The 15747-nt window shown below is 42.8% G+C and overlaps 1 long non-coding RNA gene across 1 annotated transcript; it reads right to left on the bottom strand.

Annotated features, from left to right (window-relative positions):
- Positions 1 to 847: 847 nt before the first annotated feature.
- On the bottom strand, positions 848 to 2562 carry LOC140689834 (uncharacterized). Its single transcript, XR_012064971.1, has 2 exons — positions 2391 to 2562; positions 848 to 1348 (listed from the first exon to the last, which is right to left on the bottom strand). It is a non-coding gene; the product is annotated as an uncharacterized lncRNA (long non-coding RNA).
- Positions 2563 to 15747: the final 13185 nt, after the last annotated feature.

The raw sequence follows: 15747 nt of genomic DNA, 5'->3' as shown, positions 1-15747 counted from the left end.
TTAGTGGATATGCAGTTCGGTGCAGCCATTATGGAAAACAGGATGGAGATTCCTTAAAAAACTGAAAATAGACTTACCCTATGATCCAGCAATCCCACTCCTGGGCATATATCCAGAAGAAATGCTTATTTGAAAAGATACATGCACCCCAATATTCACAGCAGCACTATTTACAATAATCAAGCCATGGAAACAACCTAAATGTCCATTGACAGATGACTAGACTAAGAAGATACAGTATATTTATATAATGAAATACAACTCAGCCATAAAAAAGAATAAAATAATGCCATTTGCAGCAACATAGATGGGCCCAGAGATCATCATTCTAACTGAAGTAAGCCAGAAAGAGAAGGAAAAATACCATGTGATATCACTTATAGGTGGAATCTTAATTAAAAAAAGGACACAAATGAATTTATTTACAAAATAGAGACAGACTCACAAACATAGAAAACAAACTTGTGTTTATCAGAGGGGTAGGGAGGTGATGGGATAGACTGGGAGTTTGGGATTTGCAGATACTAATTACTATATACAAAACAGATAAACAGTGAGACCCTACTGTACAGCACAGGGAACTATATTCAATATCATATAATGAAATGATACTATATAATGAAATAGAATATGAGAAGGAATATTTATGTATATATGCATAGATGAATCACTGTGCTGTACACCAGAAATTAATACAACATTGTAAATAGACTATACATCAATTAAAAAAACTTTTTAAAAAATCATTACATGATTAAATAAATGAGTGAAGGAAAGAATGGATTTATCTATTTATTCATTTACTTATCAAACTTGGGGACAACAGTGAGCTCTAAGAACAAAGCAATATTTTTGTTATCCTTTTATTTGATGAATATTTAATGAATGTGTCCTATGTGCCAGGCACCACACTGGGCCCTGAGAATACAAAGGTGAACAATAGTGGACACAGAATCCTTACAGGTTGAGCTCAATGCTCAGTGATGCAGGAAGACAGGTGTTACAGGTACGGGTCATACATCTACAGCCATCGCTGGGCCGTGACCTCCCAGACCTGTGCTGGTGCTGCATGATTTAGGGGAAGCCCAAGCCAGGAGCTGGGAGAAGCTTCCCTCTGGGGTCCTCCTGGAGCCGGCTGACTAGCAATGCAGCCTTCCACTTGATCCATCTATAAAACTACGATTTTTCTGATTGTATCTTTAAGCAACAGCCTCCCCTCCGCAGTTCAGTATCAAAGAGTCGCTTCCAGGAGCCAGTGATGTCTCTGAGTCTCTCCAACATAATCCCTGGAGGTGGCAGGAATAGCCCGTCACCACCCAGGCTTCCCTAGCAGCCTGGCTGGCAGTCCCTGGGAAAGGGGGAGAAAGTATTTGCTTAGGTAAAGTCGGTGGTGCTCACATGATGCTAAGCGCACTGACTCCGTGATGCTCATATGATGCTAAGTACACTGACAGTGTTGTCCTCTGCCTTTGCAGGTGTCACAGAGGAGCTCTAGAATCCCACGTTGCCTTTTTACACATTGACACTCACGTGGGAGCAGGCTTAAGCTCACCAGTTCCACTAAAGGAAAATAAGACTGGGAAAATGTACCAGGACAGCTCTTTCTTATCACCATGGCAACGCTGCCATCACAGGGGCTATCTCTCTAGGCGAAAGTAAGACAGAAAAGAGAATGGCTGTGGTGTGTCTGTGCCTGTACCCTCGCCACCCACAGGCAGCCACGGCAACCAGGGGGCACGAATGGGGTCACCGAGACCAGAGTGCTTCCCAGCCTCTGCCCCAGCTGCTCCTGCAGGACCTTTGGGACCTTCTGATTGTTGCCCCGGCAGCTCTTGGGATGCATTGAGGCTCCTTGCTGGGGTGGATCCCGTACTGGCCCGTCCTGAGGGCACCAGGACAGACACAGGATGCTCCTCACCCGCCCCAGAAGCAGGCCTGGCTGGTTTGTCCTGTGGTCCAGAATACCCCTCAGGATAACACTAAGTCCACATTAGGAATCGGCCCTCATCTTCCTCTCCCTGGGACATGCACCACAAGCCAAGCTCACCTCTGCTCCTACTGTTTTAGAAACTGGCTGAACCTTCCCTCCCCCAGCCTTCTCTCTCTTTCTCTGGGTTGAGCCCCTCACCTTTGAAATGCTGCGGGAGTCTCCCCAGCTCGAGCCCCGTCCTCCCTGCCCCCCTGAACCGTGTCCTGCCCGAGTCAGCAGGCTTGTGCCTCTCCACTTTTGTTTCCCATAGTGGAAAAGACCACTCTACCCCGTTCTTCTGGGGTCTTCTGGAAGACCCTCTACCCCGTTCTTCACATAATTAACCCCCTGAAGGGCCATCTCCTCATGCCCAGACCTCCTGATTCCCTACATAAATGTATGCATGATAGTTTTGACTCGCAGACAGCTAATTTAAGCGAAGCCACGAGGTTGAATGATTCAAGGAATCTTTCATTGCTTACTCAACTTTTCACAGGGAAAGCTACCTGCAGGGGCTTCCTGGGAGTCCTGATGCCTTCACAAAGATGCAGGTGAGAGGCACTTGCTGGATTGGAGAAAAGGTATTACTATGGACTGAGCTGTGTCCCCCCAAAGTGCATGTGCTGTGACTATATTTGAAGCATCATAGATTGAATGAGGTCATAAGGGCAGAGTCCTGGTCCTATAGGATTAGGGTCCTTAGAAGAAGAGACATTAGACCTTCTCTCTCTCTTTCTCTTCCAACTGAGGACACAGTGACGGGGTGACTATCTGCAAGAGAGCTCTCACCAGGGACTGAATGGAACCAGCACCTTGATCTTGGACTTCTCAGCTTCCAGGACTGTGAGAGATAAATGTTCGTTGCTTAAGCCACCTGGTGTGTGGCATCCCCTTCTCCATCAGATACAGAGATATTTGACTGAATACTGTGAAAGGAAGGATAGGATAGCTCTGAGAAAATAGCAGGGACATTTATTTAGACATTAAATCTGTAGATTAGAATTGGAGGTAATTGACATCTTTACAATACTGGGTGTTCTATTCTACAATAACCACGGACGGAGAGACTTCAACAACAGAGATTTATTTTCTCATAGTCTGGAGTCTAGAAGTCCAAGATCAAGGTGTTGACAAGGTTGATTTATCCTCAGGCCTCTCTCCTTGGCTTATAGACGGCTGTCTGCTCCCTGTGTCTTCACACCATATTTCTTCTGTATCCATTTGTATCCACATTTACTCATCTTATAAGGACACCAGCCATATTGGATTAGGGCCCACTCTAATGCCCTCATTTTAATTTAACCCTTCTTTAAAGGCCTTATCTCCAAACAGAGTCATATTCTGAGGTAGTGAGGGGTTAGGACTTCAACATATGAACTGGGGAGGGGATACAATTCAAACCTTAACAGTGAAATAGTCCTCAATTCATTCCCATCTTCTTGTTACAGTAATATATAATGTCTAGTGTTGAAGTCATGCACATCTTTTGTTCAATTTATTCCTAGATATTTGATATTTGGGGATGTTACCATAATTGGTATCATTTAAAATGCCACTTTCTATTTATTTACTGTTGATATATCGAAATATCTTTGTTTTGTATACACCGACATTTTATCCAGTGACCTTGTGACATTCATTTCTTAGTTGAAAGAGTTTATTTATAAATTCCTTTAGATTTTTTTTACTTCGAAATCAATGTGGTTTGCCAATAATGTGATTTTATTTTTTCCATTTTAGACTTTGTTCTTTTTGTTTATTTTTGTTGCCTTATTGTAGTGGCTAGGTCAATCACTACAACAATGGATGGAAATGATCATAATAAATCTCTTCTTCTTTCTATCTTTGGGTAAATGCCATCTGTATTATACCATAAAGTATAATTTTTGCTATAGATTTTTCCAAGCAAATTCATTATCACTTTAAGGTCATTTGTTATTCCTTATTTGCTGAGACTTATCAGCAATGGGTAATAGATTTTAAATGTTGATTCTGCACCTACTGAGATCAGCATATCATTTTGTCCTTTCATGCTGTCAATGTGATAAAATGTGTTGATTGATTTTCCAAAGTTAAATGAACATTACGTTTTTGTAATGGAACCAAATTCGAAGTGACATATTGTCTTTTTAATATATTGCTGGTTCATTTGGCTAAGATTTTACTTAATTTTTTTGTATTTATGCCCTTGAGATTGGCCTTTTTCTCTCTCGTAAATGTTCATGTTATGTTTTGGTTTCAAGGTAAACCGGCCTCATAAAACAAGACACACATGTTCTCTGTTTTGTTTCATTGTTTAAATTTCCTGGAGAGGTTTGCATAAAATTGGTGTTATTTCTTCTTTAAATATCTGGAAGAATTTGTCAGTAAAGTCAATTTTCCCTGGAGATTTCCTTATGGGAATTTTGTTAATTACAGATTCTACTTACTCAGTGTAGAACTGTTTTGATTCAAAAAATTGTCTTCTTATTTTCATTTGGGTAAGTTGGATTTTTCTAGGAAATTTCTCATTTCATCTATATATTTTTTAATTTATTGAAATAAAATTGTTCACAATAGCCTTTCATTACCTTATTTAAATGTCTGTAGGGTCTGTGGTAGTTCCTTTTGCATTCCTGTTACTGGTAACATGTGTCTTCTCTCCCTCAGTCATTCTTGTGAAATATATGGTTTTTCTAAGAATTCACTTTGAGCTTCGTCATTTCTTCCATTGTACATTTGCTCTATATTTGACTAATACCTGCTATCATGATTGCTATTATCTCCTTTCTTCTTTCTTTGGGTCTAACTTGATGTTCTTTTTAACTTCTGCTATGGGTACAATCAAGAAAATCAATAGATGATTAATTTTCAGCATATCTTCTTTTCTGATATATTATCCTTTGAAGCATGCTTTTAATTCACACATTTTAGTGTATCATATTTTCATTTAATTAAACTTATTTTAAATTTCCATTATGATTTAATCTTTGTTCATGGAATAATTAGACATATATTGTTTAATTCCTAAACATTTGGTAGTTTTCCACTAAACTTTATTATTGATTTCTAGCTTTATTTCACCGTATAATTTTAATACATGGAATTTGTTAAAATTTGATTTATGGCCCAGCATATGGCAATTTGGCTAAATATTCTATGTACTCCTAAAAATCATGTGAATTCTAAAGCTGATTGGGCAGTTGGTAAATGTTGCTCAAATTTTATATATGTTAATTATTTGTTTTTGTTTGCTCCATCAGTCATGGAGAACATGTTAAAATCAGCCAATATGGTTGTGAATTTATCTATTTTTTTCTTTCAAATCCACATTTTGTTGCTTCATATATTTTGATGCTGTTATTAGATGCATACAAATTGAAAAGTATTAAATCTCTCTGACTGATCGATATTTTATCATTATGAAAGCACCCCTCATTATCTCCAAGAATGCCTCTCGCCTTAAAGTCTATTTTGTCTTCTATAACTATGCCGTGTTCCTTTTTAATAGTGTTTGTACTCAGTTCTTTTGTGTCTTTGTGTGTCAAGTGTTTCTTTGTTTCATTTGTTCATCTTGAGATGTTTTGTTTTTTAAATTGATTTAGTTCATTTACATTTAATATAATTGTTGATACATTTGAAGTTTTATCTACTATCTATTGCATGTCATACACATACATGTAGTGTGCTACATTCCTTTGTATGCTTTTCTTGCAACTTTCTGGACTAATTAATCATTTTAAAATTATTTCCCACTTCTCTCTTATCCTGGTAGTTACATTTTTTTTTTCCTTTAATGATTACACAGTGATTACAACACACATCCCTGGTTTGTTAGATTGTAAAATAAATATTTGGATCATTTCCCAGGTAATGTCAGAACTTTCCAATTTTAATTCCATTACTTCACTTCCATCGTTTGTGAATTGTTCTGTGTGTTTGTTCTTCCTGTATTTTAAGTCATTGCTATTCTGTGTAGTCAGTATTTATTTAGATAGGCCTACATGTTTCCATTGTTCCATTTCTCTTTCATTCTTCTTACGTTTTCACATTTCCATCTGAGATAGCTCTCCTCTCTTAGGAAATGCTTTAGTATTACTTTTATTGTGCGCCTAAAGGCAACAAGTTGTTTCAGTTTTGGTTTTCCTGAAAATGTCTTTATTTTTCTACCATTTTTAAAGAATGTTTTCCCTGGACAGAATTCTAAGCTGGCAGTTACAGTCAGAAAATTGATTCATCGGTATTTATCTGGAAACTAAAATTTATCCAGACTTGCTTTAGCCAAATAATTCTACTTTTAGAGAGTCAATGGAAATGCATTAAAATTAAAATAAATCAGGAGGTACAAACAAATGAATTGCATCATTACTCACAAAAGTGAAAAACTGAAAAAACATAAAATTCAACATGAAGGCTATGGTTAAGTAAATTATGGCAAATCCATGCAGTGCAAAATTGTGTAAACATTAAAATGATGCTCATGAAGAATTTTTAGTCGGAAAAAATTTACATTATTGTATATGGAGAAAACAAGATGCAAATGTTGATATATTGTGTGATTTCAGGTAAATTGCAAAGCTATACACATAGAAAAAGCCTAAGAGGAAATACACAATTCAGTTAACTCCCTTTGTCTCTTGGTATAAGAGTTATGGGTGGTTAGTTTTCTGTAACTGAAATAAATAGCAATTTTAATATGTGACTCAGTCTTTTTTTTTTTTCTTTTCCATTTAAAATTATAAACAGAACAAATGATGAAATTAATAGTTCAGGTCATGGACATTTAGTTGAAGGAGATAAAGTTGTCATAACCGTCTTACACACACAGAATTTCCCATGAAAGGAGAACATGGAAATATACAAAAGGACCCCATTTACATTGTCATAAATTGTTCCAAGTCTCAAATCACTGAGAAAACCCCACCTCACACAAGTTACCATAAACACCTGATTCCCAAGCATAAATATTTGTGTTGAAAATTGCATCCCACACACATTTCATCCGGGGTTAAAAGAATGATCTCCACCTTCCTTCATATACAGTACTAGTCACTTCCTAAACCTCATTATGGGTAGTAATAATGCTGCCCCAACAGGAGTTAATTTTATGATAATCATATATGGCAGTGACTCTCACAGCTGCTTCACAGAAGCAAGGGTTTTGCAAATTAGCTACTTTCTTATTTGGGGAAGGTGTGGGATGGACCAGAAGCAAAGGCGTCGCTGGAACTCACACAACGTTTTTAGAACTCATTAATTAGCCTAGCAGTCTCATTTTATTTTTTCATCAGACGATGGTTTGGGGCAGAAGTGGTCCTGAGGTCATCAATTCTGACCCAGCTGATTAACATTGGGCTTGTAAGATAATTGGAAAGATCAAAAAACAGTGTCTAGTCTTTCTCCTAAAGCTAAAATTACAGTCAGAAAAATTTCTAAGAGACATCCCAGCCCTTTGGAAAGGAGCGTAGGAATTAGGCAGATCTGAATTTGAATCCTCGGTGCCTGCTCTCTTTCTGCATGGCCTGGGGAAAAGGGCTTATCTTTGTGAATTTAAGTTTCCTTCTTTGTGAAAATGGAAATAAAAATGCCTCTTTCATAGGCAGGGACAAGACAACGTACTCAAAACACAATGTCCAACACAGTGGGGTTATGATAAATTTTCATTTACTCAAATCTTCCTTCAACTCTTAATGGAAAACCTCGCCTATTTGAGAGGACCAAGATTCAAACATCTAAACTTGGACATTTTCAGCCCCCAGGGAATGCTGGTTAGATTGCTCTTAGCTTAAATGTGGAATGTGATATAGACGTGGGGGGTCAGGTGCGGGTAGGAATGGTAGAAGGAGCGAGGCGGACTCAATGAGTACTTTGAATTCGGATAAAGGACAAAAACATGGAAAGAAGTCCAATGAAGAGATGGTAAAAGTTGATTTGTGGGGGTGGTGTAGCTCAGTGGTAGAGCACACGCTTAGCATGCATGAGGTCCTGGGTTTGAGCCTCAGTCTTTTATTTGTTTAAAAAGTTAGTTTTATTTGTTTAAGTAACTCACATTTATTGAGCATTTACTACAATATGGGCAGGGTTTAATGCAGAAGATATGGTGGGGAACACAGTAAGCCCCCTTCCTTTTCTTGAGAGAACTTACTCTCTACTGGGGGCAACAGGTGTGGAGACAGGGTAGTAAGGGTAGTGATGCAGGATGATCTGGTGGCTGCAGTGACCTGGTGTGCCCCACGCCCATTGCTCCCCACTCTAGGACAGCCCTGGGTCAGCTGCCTTCTTACCACCCAGGGATATGGAGTCACCTGGGAACAGAGGAATGGCTGGCTGGGCTGGGAGACAGCGGAATAGCACTGAACAAGCAAACATACTATATATTTTATTCTGTCTTAACCACAGTCTTTGGGGAAGGTTTCTCCCTTCTCCTAAGACCCAGGCAATCATCACAGACATGCCCAGCTATAATGAGTCACCCACACTTACTAATCTCCGGAGAGTCATCGAGTTGAGCAGCTTCTTGTGGGGAAGACGCCTTCCCTGGAGAAGGCTAGCTTGTTGACATACCAGATAGCTTTTCTCCAAGGGCATCCTCCCTTGCCTCCCTCATCCTCCTTCTGGAACTCTAACATGGTCATGCCCAGATGGTCAGTTCCCCAAGTACCTCCTGACCAGCCAGGATCAACAAATGCTGTGGGACATTCAAAGGATGCAACCTTGACTTCTTTCTGGGTTGGCAGGTCTTTCAGAGCAGGGAGGAACGATTTAGCCTGCGTTTTGAAGTGCTGAAGACCTTGCTAGTTTGAGAGGGGAAAGGTGGATAATAATGCATTCTTTCGTTCAACTCTACAAACACTTGGTGAGTGCCTACCACGTGCCAGGCACAGTCCAAGATGCTGGAGACATACTGGTGAGTCAAAGCAGACCCAGTCTTCACACTCTTTGAGTTTGCAGACCAGTGAGGAAGGAAGACTTTAAGTAAATCAAACTAGAAATTCAATGTGGCAAGTATGACTGGTTCTATGTAGAAAAGACCCAGGTGATTTCACCTGATCACAGAAGTCACCCTAAGGAAGAGATCTAAGGGATGAGGAGTCGAGCCAATGAAGAGGGAGGGAAGGCAGCAGGAACAGTTATGTACCAAGCCCCTTAGCAGAAGAAAGCAAGGCACTACAGCAACGGAAAGAACCCAGTGCACCTGCAGGGGAGAGAACGAAGGGTGCCATGTGAGGATGCAGAGGTGAAGTCATCGATGGTGCTAACTTTAGGGATTTGTATGTCAGGCTAAACCCAACCTCAGAACTCACAGGTTTAGTAAATGCTGATTATTGTGTCTCATATTCATTTCCAATTTTTAATTAAGCTTTTTATTTCGAGGTAATTGTAGATTCATATATGCTTGTAAGAAATAATACAAAGAAACTCTGTGTACCATTTACCCAATTCCCCCCAGTGGTCACAGGTTATAAAGCTCTAGTCCAACGTCACAAAAAGGATGTTGACATGGATACAGTCAAGACATGGAACAGATCCAACACCACAAGCATCCTCCATGGTGCCTTTTCATAACCACACCCACTTCCCTTCAGCCCCAGCCACTCCCTTAGCCCATGAATCTATTCTCCATTTCTGCAATTTTGTTATTTAAGAATGCAATATAAATGGAACCATATACTATGTAAATTTTTGTTTATTTTATCTCTGTTGCTCAAGATTGTGTGTCTATTGTTCTATATGTCGGTTTACTTATTCCTCGGTCCCCTCCACTCTGCTGTTGAATCCATCCATTGAGATTTTTGTCTCAATTGTTGCATTTTCACCTTTACAATGTCCATTCGGTTCTTCTTTATGTTTTCTATTTCTCTGCTGAAACTCCCTATTTCTTTGGTGAGTTTTCCTATATCTTCCCATTTGTGTCAAGTATGTTCATAATTGCTCATTGAAATCATGACCCCTTAAAAATCCTTGTCAAATAATTCTAACATCTCTGTCATCCTGGTGTTGGCCTCTATTGTTGGCCTCTTTATTTTTTTTCATTCAATTTGAGATATTTCTGGTTCTTGGCATGACAAGTGATTATCCATTGAAATCCGAGCAGTTAGTATCATGTTATGAGACTCTGGGTTTTATCAAACCCTCCAGCTTAGCTGGCTGTCTTTATCCCCACTCTGGCAAGAGGAGGGTTAGCGCTAGCTTGTTACTGATGGGTGAGAGTAGAAGTCCAGGTTCTCCACTTGACCTCCATTGACACCAAGGTGGGGAGGACCCATCACGACTGCTGAGCGGAGAGTGGGAGCTCTAGCTGGGTTGGGTGGGAGATCATTTCCAGGGGGGATGAAAGTCCTGGCTCTCTGCTTGGCCTCTGCTGATACTGCCATGGAGGGGCTAGTGGGGCACCTCATTACAGCCATGTGAAGGCAGAAGGCTGAGACCTCCATGCAGCCAGCCCTGCTGTGGATTAAAGTGGCACTGTGGCTTTTCTGCGGTGTTTGGGTGGACTAGAGTGATCATGGCCTCTGGCTTGCCAGGCTGCTCATTTCCTGGTCCTCTGGCTAAAAAGAGCAGGCTTTTCTGGAAGCTGTTTTTGTCTGTGTTCAGGTTACCAGGTTACTGGCTTTTTCAGCTCCAAGTGCGGGATGGATGAGGCAGAAAGAAACCCCAGGGAGCTCACCCCCGTGCCATTCCTTGTGTCTCCAAGTGCTTAGCCGGTGTGTCTTCTCCACCTCTCAGAGCCATCGTTTATTTGTTTCATATACAATATCCAAAGTACTTGGTGTACTTCGTGAGCTTTGGGTGTTATTGAAAGGGTTAGAAAAAACATAGAAGGGGGAAAAAAAAAGGAATCAACTGTTTCTCTCTCTGGAACAAGAGAACATAAGCTCCCACTTGCCCTGTGTCTCTTTATCAGTCAAGTCTGAGAGCTGGCCATCACTTAGAGGTCATGGGGTGGAGGCAAAAGCAGAAAATCAGAGGGACCTTCCTGACCCTGCCCCAAGATTAGGTGTTTTCTCATTCAATTTCTGTTCCTTCTGCTGTGGTCAGAGTTTTCAAAATTCTAGTGAAACCCTCGTGGCTATTTTTAGGCTAACCACAAGCAGAAGACTTAGGAAACAGGCAGGGCTGTATTTCTCAAGAGCCCTTCCTAAGATCACCACGACATATCACTGAAACGTACATTTAAGGTCCTTTCTGCCTTGGTGCTGCCAGAACTTTTGATGCTGCAAAGCCACTGTCCCCTAAAATAGAGGTGTCTGGGGCCAAAATAGGGATACAAGGATCAATCAGCTGTTCGTTTCTTACAGATAGAGAGACTCACCAAGCTGAGAGGGTTCGGGGGAGTCTTTTAGCTTCCAGAGCCAGACTGAGGGAGGGCCTGGAGCATCACCCTTATTTTGTGAGCAGTGACTCTCTGCACTTAGGTGAAGGTGAGTGTGGTTACGGTGAAATAATCGTGGCCAGGCGGCTAATTTCCTCTTGCCTTTCCGTCCCTCCCCTGGTCCATAGACAACCAGCCTGGGCTCACAGTCCCCAGGGAGGAAGAGGGTAGGGGGCAAGGGCAGAGCCTTCCTCTGTGGCCATTTGTTCCCCCAGGGAGCCTGGGGAGAGATTCAGAAATGGCAGTGTCTTGACCAGAAACATAAAAGCAGATAAAAGGAGAATTTCATCAGAGGGGAAGGGGGTGGACAGCTCCAAATTATCTACGGGTTTCAAGATCTTGGTGTGATTTGATCCCTGAAAGGAATGCTTGGATGATGGATTAGCATTGAAACTGCTACTGCAGAAAATGCAGTGGTATTTGTTGCTTCTTCTCTGGGTTTGTAGCCTGTGAATGATTGAGGACCACTGGAGCCCTCACAGGGGCACCCAGTGATCCTGACGGCATCCTGTGAGGAGGCTCTGAAGTCACGTGGGACTCCACACCACGTTTAGCTTCATCACGGTACATGGTTCTTATATTCTGCCAGGTACATCTTTAATACAACGCTTCTTGGAGATCTCTACGGAAGCAGAGATCTGTTCAGGGGATGCGAGCAAAGGAACTCCTTAGGTCTCTACCTTGTCTCATTCAAGAAACTGCTGCTTCTGTCAAGCCGCCTGCTCCTTCGTATTGGAAGAGAAGGAGGCCGGTGTCTCTTTAACAATCCACTCAGCACCTCTGCTCATTTCAACTCGGATGCACTTGCATGTGAAAATTACCTTCCTCAGCTCCCAAATCGCTGTTTGGATGTGTGAGGAAAGAGGCCCCTCTCTTTGAAGCTCCAGAAGACACTGCCATAAAAAGGTAATTATTATTTGCATTCTGATGCTCACCCCATGACCTGCCATACCTCACCCATCCGAGTCTGCCCACGAGAAAGCACACATGCGTCTTATCTTGAGCCTGAGCCCTCAGTGAGCAGTAGGTACTGCCTTCTCTAATTTAGTCCAACAAATCTGATACCCAGTAACAGTTTCTCGTGGCTTCCTGTTTCGTGTCACTTTCCGATATCTGCTGTAATTTGATTTCATGGTTTACAGAGCCATTTTTCAGGTACTAGGATCCCTCCCTTTCTTTGTAGATTGAAATAAGAATATAGGCACAAGGTACAAGAATAACTTTGCCAAAGTTAACGAGAGTGGTCTGTCGATTTATGCAGGTGCAGAAGGCTCCTTTCACAGGACCCAGAATTTTCTTTCAAGAGAAACCCTTCTGGATCCCAAAGGCTCCTCAAAGGCTCACCCCTCTGGCTTTCCCACAGTGAGACCCTGGGTCTCATCCTCTGCCTGCACATCATTGTAAAGCTTTGTTTTTCTCCCTGGTGATGAGTCAGCTACTAGAAGCTTCCTTTCCAAGAGCTGCTTCTCAAAACCTCAGCTCCCTTGACCTACAAATCTCTCAGGATTTCACCCAGGCAGACAGAGAGGTGGAGCTACTTCCTTGGCACCTCCTGCTGATGACTATGATGAGGGCGATGAATCATGTTAACCGGGCCCTTCCTTCAGAGTTTACAAAAATAGCTTTCAATTCCCTTCATGTACACTCTCAGATTTAATTCTTTACAACAAGCATACTGGGTGGATACGTTATCCAAATTTGACATGTGGGACACCAAGGATCGAAGAGCCATTTTCTCAAGGTTCACGGCTAATAGGGTGTGTAGACACACTCTTGGCAACCATCCCCACCCCAGGAAGATGTGACCCAGGGAAGCAAGGCCTGTACGTGCGTTCCCGCCACCCACCACCGGTCCCCAAGACAGCCTGGTGGGCACTGGGGGCCCCACCCCATCTCTCTTTCTGGCCAAGTCTCCAAAAACCATAAGTTATCAAAGAAAAGAGAGTGAGTATCTCAAGACGTGCAGACAGCACCAGCACTAAACGAAGAGCAGTCTGTTTATCACATTGCACGGGGATTCAACTTTTATCTTTAACTCCTTCTTTGACTCCCAAAGGGAAGGCTGGTAGCCACGGCCCAGAATGTCCCTGTTTCAGACCAGGCTCTCAGTGTCCAGACCATGCAGTTAACAGCCCCTCATCCACCAAGAGGAATTTGGAAAGAACCAGGCTCTACAAGACAGCAGACTTTTAACTGCTACACAACCTGTCAGACCGAAGCCCCATGAGCTGCGAGGGATTCCGGAAATTCAGAACCACACGGAATGCAAGTGATGCTGGAGCCTCCCCTAAGAGCACTTTTCCCGCCTGGAGTTTCCTTTGATCCTAATGACGCCCCCCAGAAGCTTTTTGAGCAGAGATGATTATCCCCAATGAATGCACGAGACAACTGAGGCTCGGAGAGCTTACATAAATAGGGAGGCAGATACCATTTATTCAGTGACAGGTATCATGCTATGTTCACTTTCAAGGCTAATCTTTTAATCCTCATGAAAACGTGGAGGCCTGGAGAGGTTATGCCCTCAAGGTCATTAAGGCAGGTGGTGGCGGGCTTGGGTCCCACGCTCAGAAGTCCTGGCATCAAGTTCAGAAATGTGTCTACTACTCATCAAAAGCCAAAACCTCTCCCCCAAACCTCCCAGGGAACCCCCGATGGGCACTGACTCAGACAGACCCGGTACAGGCTTAGCAGACCCCGAGGTAGACAAGATGCCCAATATGAAGTAGGGTGTTTCAAAGGAGGAGAATGTAAGTCTGACTGTTATTCCCAGGAGATGACAGCAGGGAGTTTCAAGACTGGATTGTACATGGAAACAGGCAGGTACAAGGAAATCTGCAGAGGCGGGACGTCAGACATCCCACCAAGCTGAATGTTTTCTTATTACTCCATCCAATTGATGCTCAGCTCTGTTTTACAGACGAGGCCTTCGGAAATTGATTTTAATCTGTAGGCGAGCCTGTAGCAGCAGCCATCTCATTCCCGGCAGAGCGAAAGTGCAAGGTGAGAGCTGTAACACATCCGCTTCACTCAGTGTAAGAGGAAATAAGGCAAAATGGGTGACTGGGGCAGACGGAGCACGGAGGAAGCACCGAGCATGACTACAGTCTTTAAATAATCAAAACTACATGGTCTCCTCCTGTCGGGGGCAAAATAATCCATGAAAGAAAAGCTGTTGAATGTGAAGTCAGGGGTGGGGGGGTTCACAGGAGGGAAACGGGAAATCATTACAGTCTGTGTCTTTTCTTATTCTCTTTTTCTTTTGTTTTTAATTTTGTTAATTTTTATGCCATTTTTAAAGGTTTCTTTTCACTTACAGTTATTACAAAATATTGGCTATATTCCCCCGTGTTGTACAAATACATCCTTGAGTCTGTTTTATACCCAATGGTTTGTACCACCCACTCCCCTACCACTCTACTGCCCCTCCCCCACCAAGACTCTACGTCTTAAAGACACAAACCCTCTTGATCAAGACACTGTGCATTAACTGCAGTGCCCCTGCAAGGGAGGGCCCTCGAAATCCCTCCAGAATGACACAGCACCCTCTCAACTCAGCCAGCAGATTGAGAAGCTGATTCAGATCTCTGTTGTGCAGAACAGAGTTTGCACCCAGGGTGGAACGCAGCTCACTCTGCAGAGGCCAGTGAGAGCGTCCAGGGCCATCAGAGTGCTTTGCTCCTCATTACGTTCACTGAGTAACGTAAGTGAGACATCTTGGAAGATGCACCATCTGCTTTGGGTGTAGCAGGCACGAAGGTGCAGATTTCCCCACCCTAACAAATGCCTCTTGTTTCTCAGATAGAAGTCACAACCCCTGCCTGAAACTGTATGTGGGCCCTCCCTGCCATCATGCACTCACCCCCAAAGGGCAACACCACTTCTGGCCAAGGAAGGGCTCTGCTTGGAGACAAATGCTGTATAGCATTTCCCATCTCACAAGGGGTATAAATTCCCAGCAGTCCCAAAGGGCAGGCCATAAGGTCTCAAAGGTCTCAGTGGCTCAAGAGCAATGCCATGCAAGTGGCAGATCATCCCTGCCCCACAGCCCTGAGCTCCAGGCCTGTCTCCAGAATTCCCACCCTTGTTAGCTTTAAGTGGAGCCTAAAACCGTGGGATGCATCAGGCTTCCTGGATGGAAACAAGCAGATCCTGCCCCAGAGGACACCATTTCTCTAAACCAAACCTGCAAAGAAAGACCTGGGATAAATGACTTCGTCTTCTGCTGGGGAGATGCACTCAAGGGGAGGAAATCCATCACCAGCCAACCTCAGGACCTTCAGAAGCCACTTACTTCCTTGGGTGCCCCGGTGCACTCAGCCAAGCACCGACCCCAAAAGGTGCCGCATGTCCAAATGCTCCCTAGTTCAGTACCTTTGAGATCCTCTCCCAGCTCCAACCTCCTCCTGGAGATTTGCAGTGAATACAA

The sequence above is a fragment of the Vicugna pacos genome, chromosome 27 (assembly GCF_048564905.1).
Source record: "Vicugna pacos chromosome 27, VicPac4, whole genome shotgun sequence".
Classification (NCBI taxonomy): Eukaryota; Metazoa; Chordata; class Mammalia; order Artiodactyla; family Camelidae; genus Vicugna; species Vicugna pacos.
This window is presented reverse-complemented; position numbering and strand designations above follow the sequence as displayed.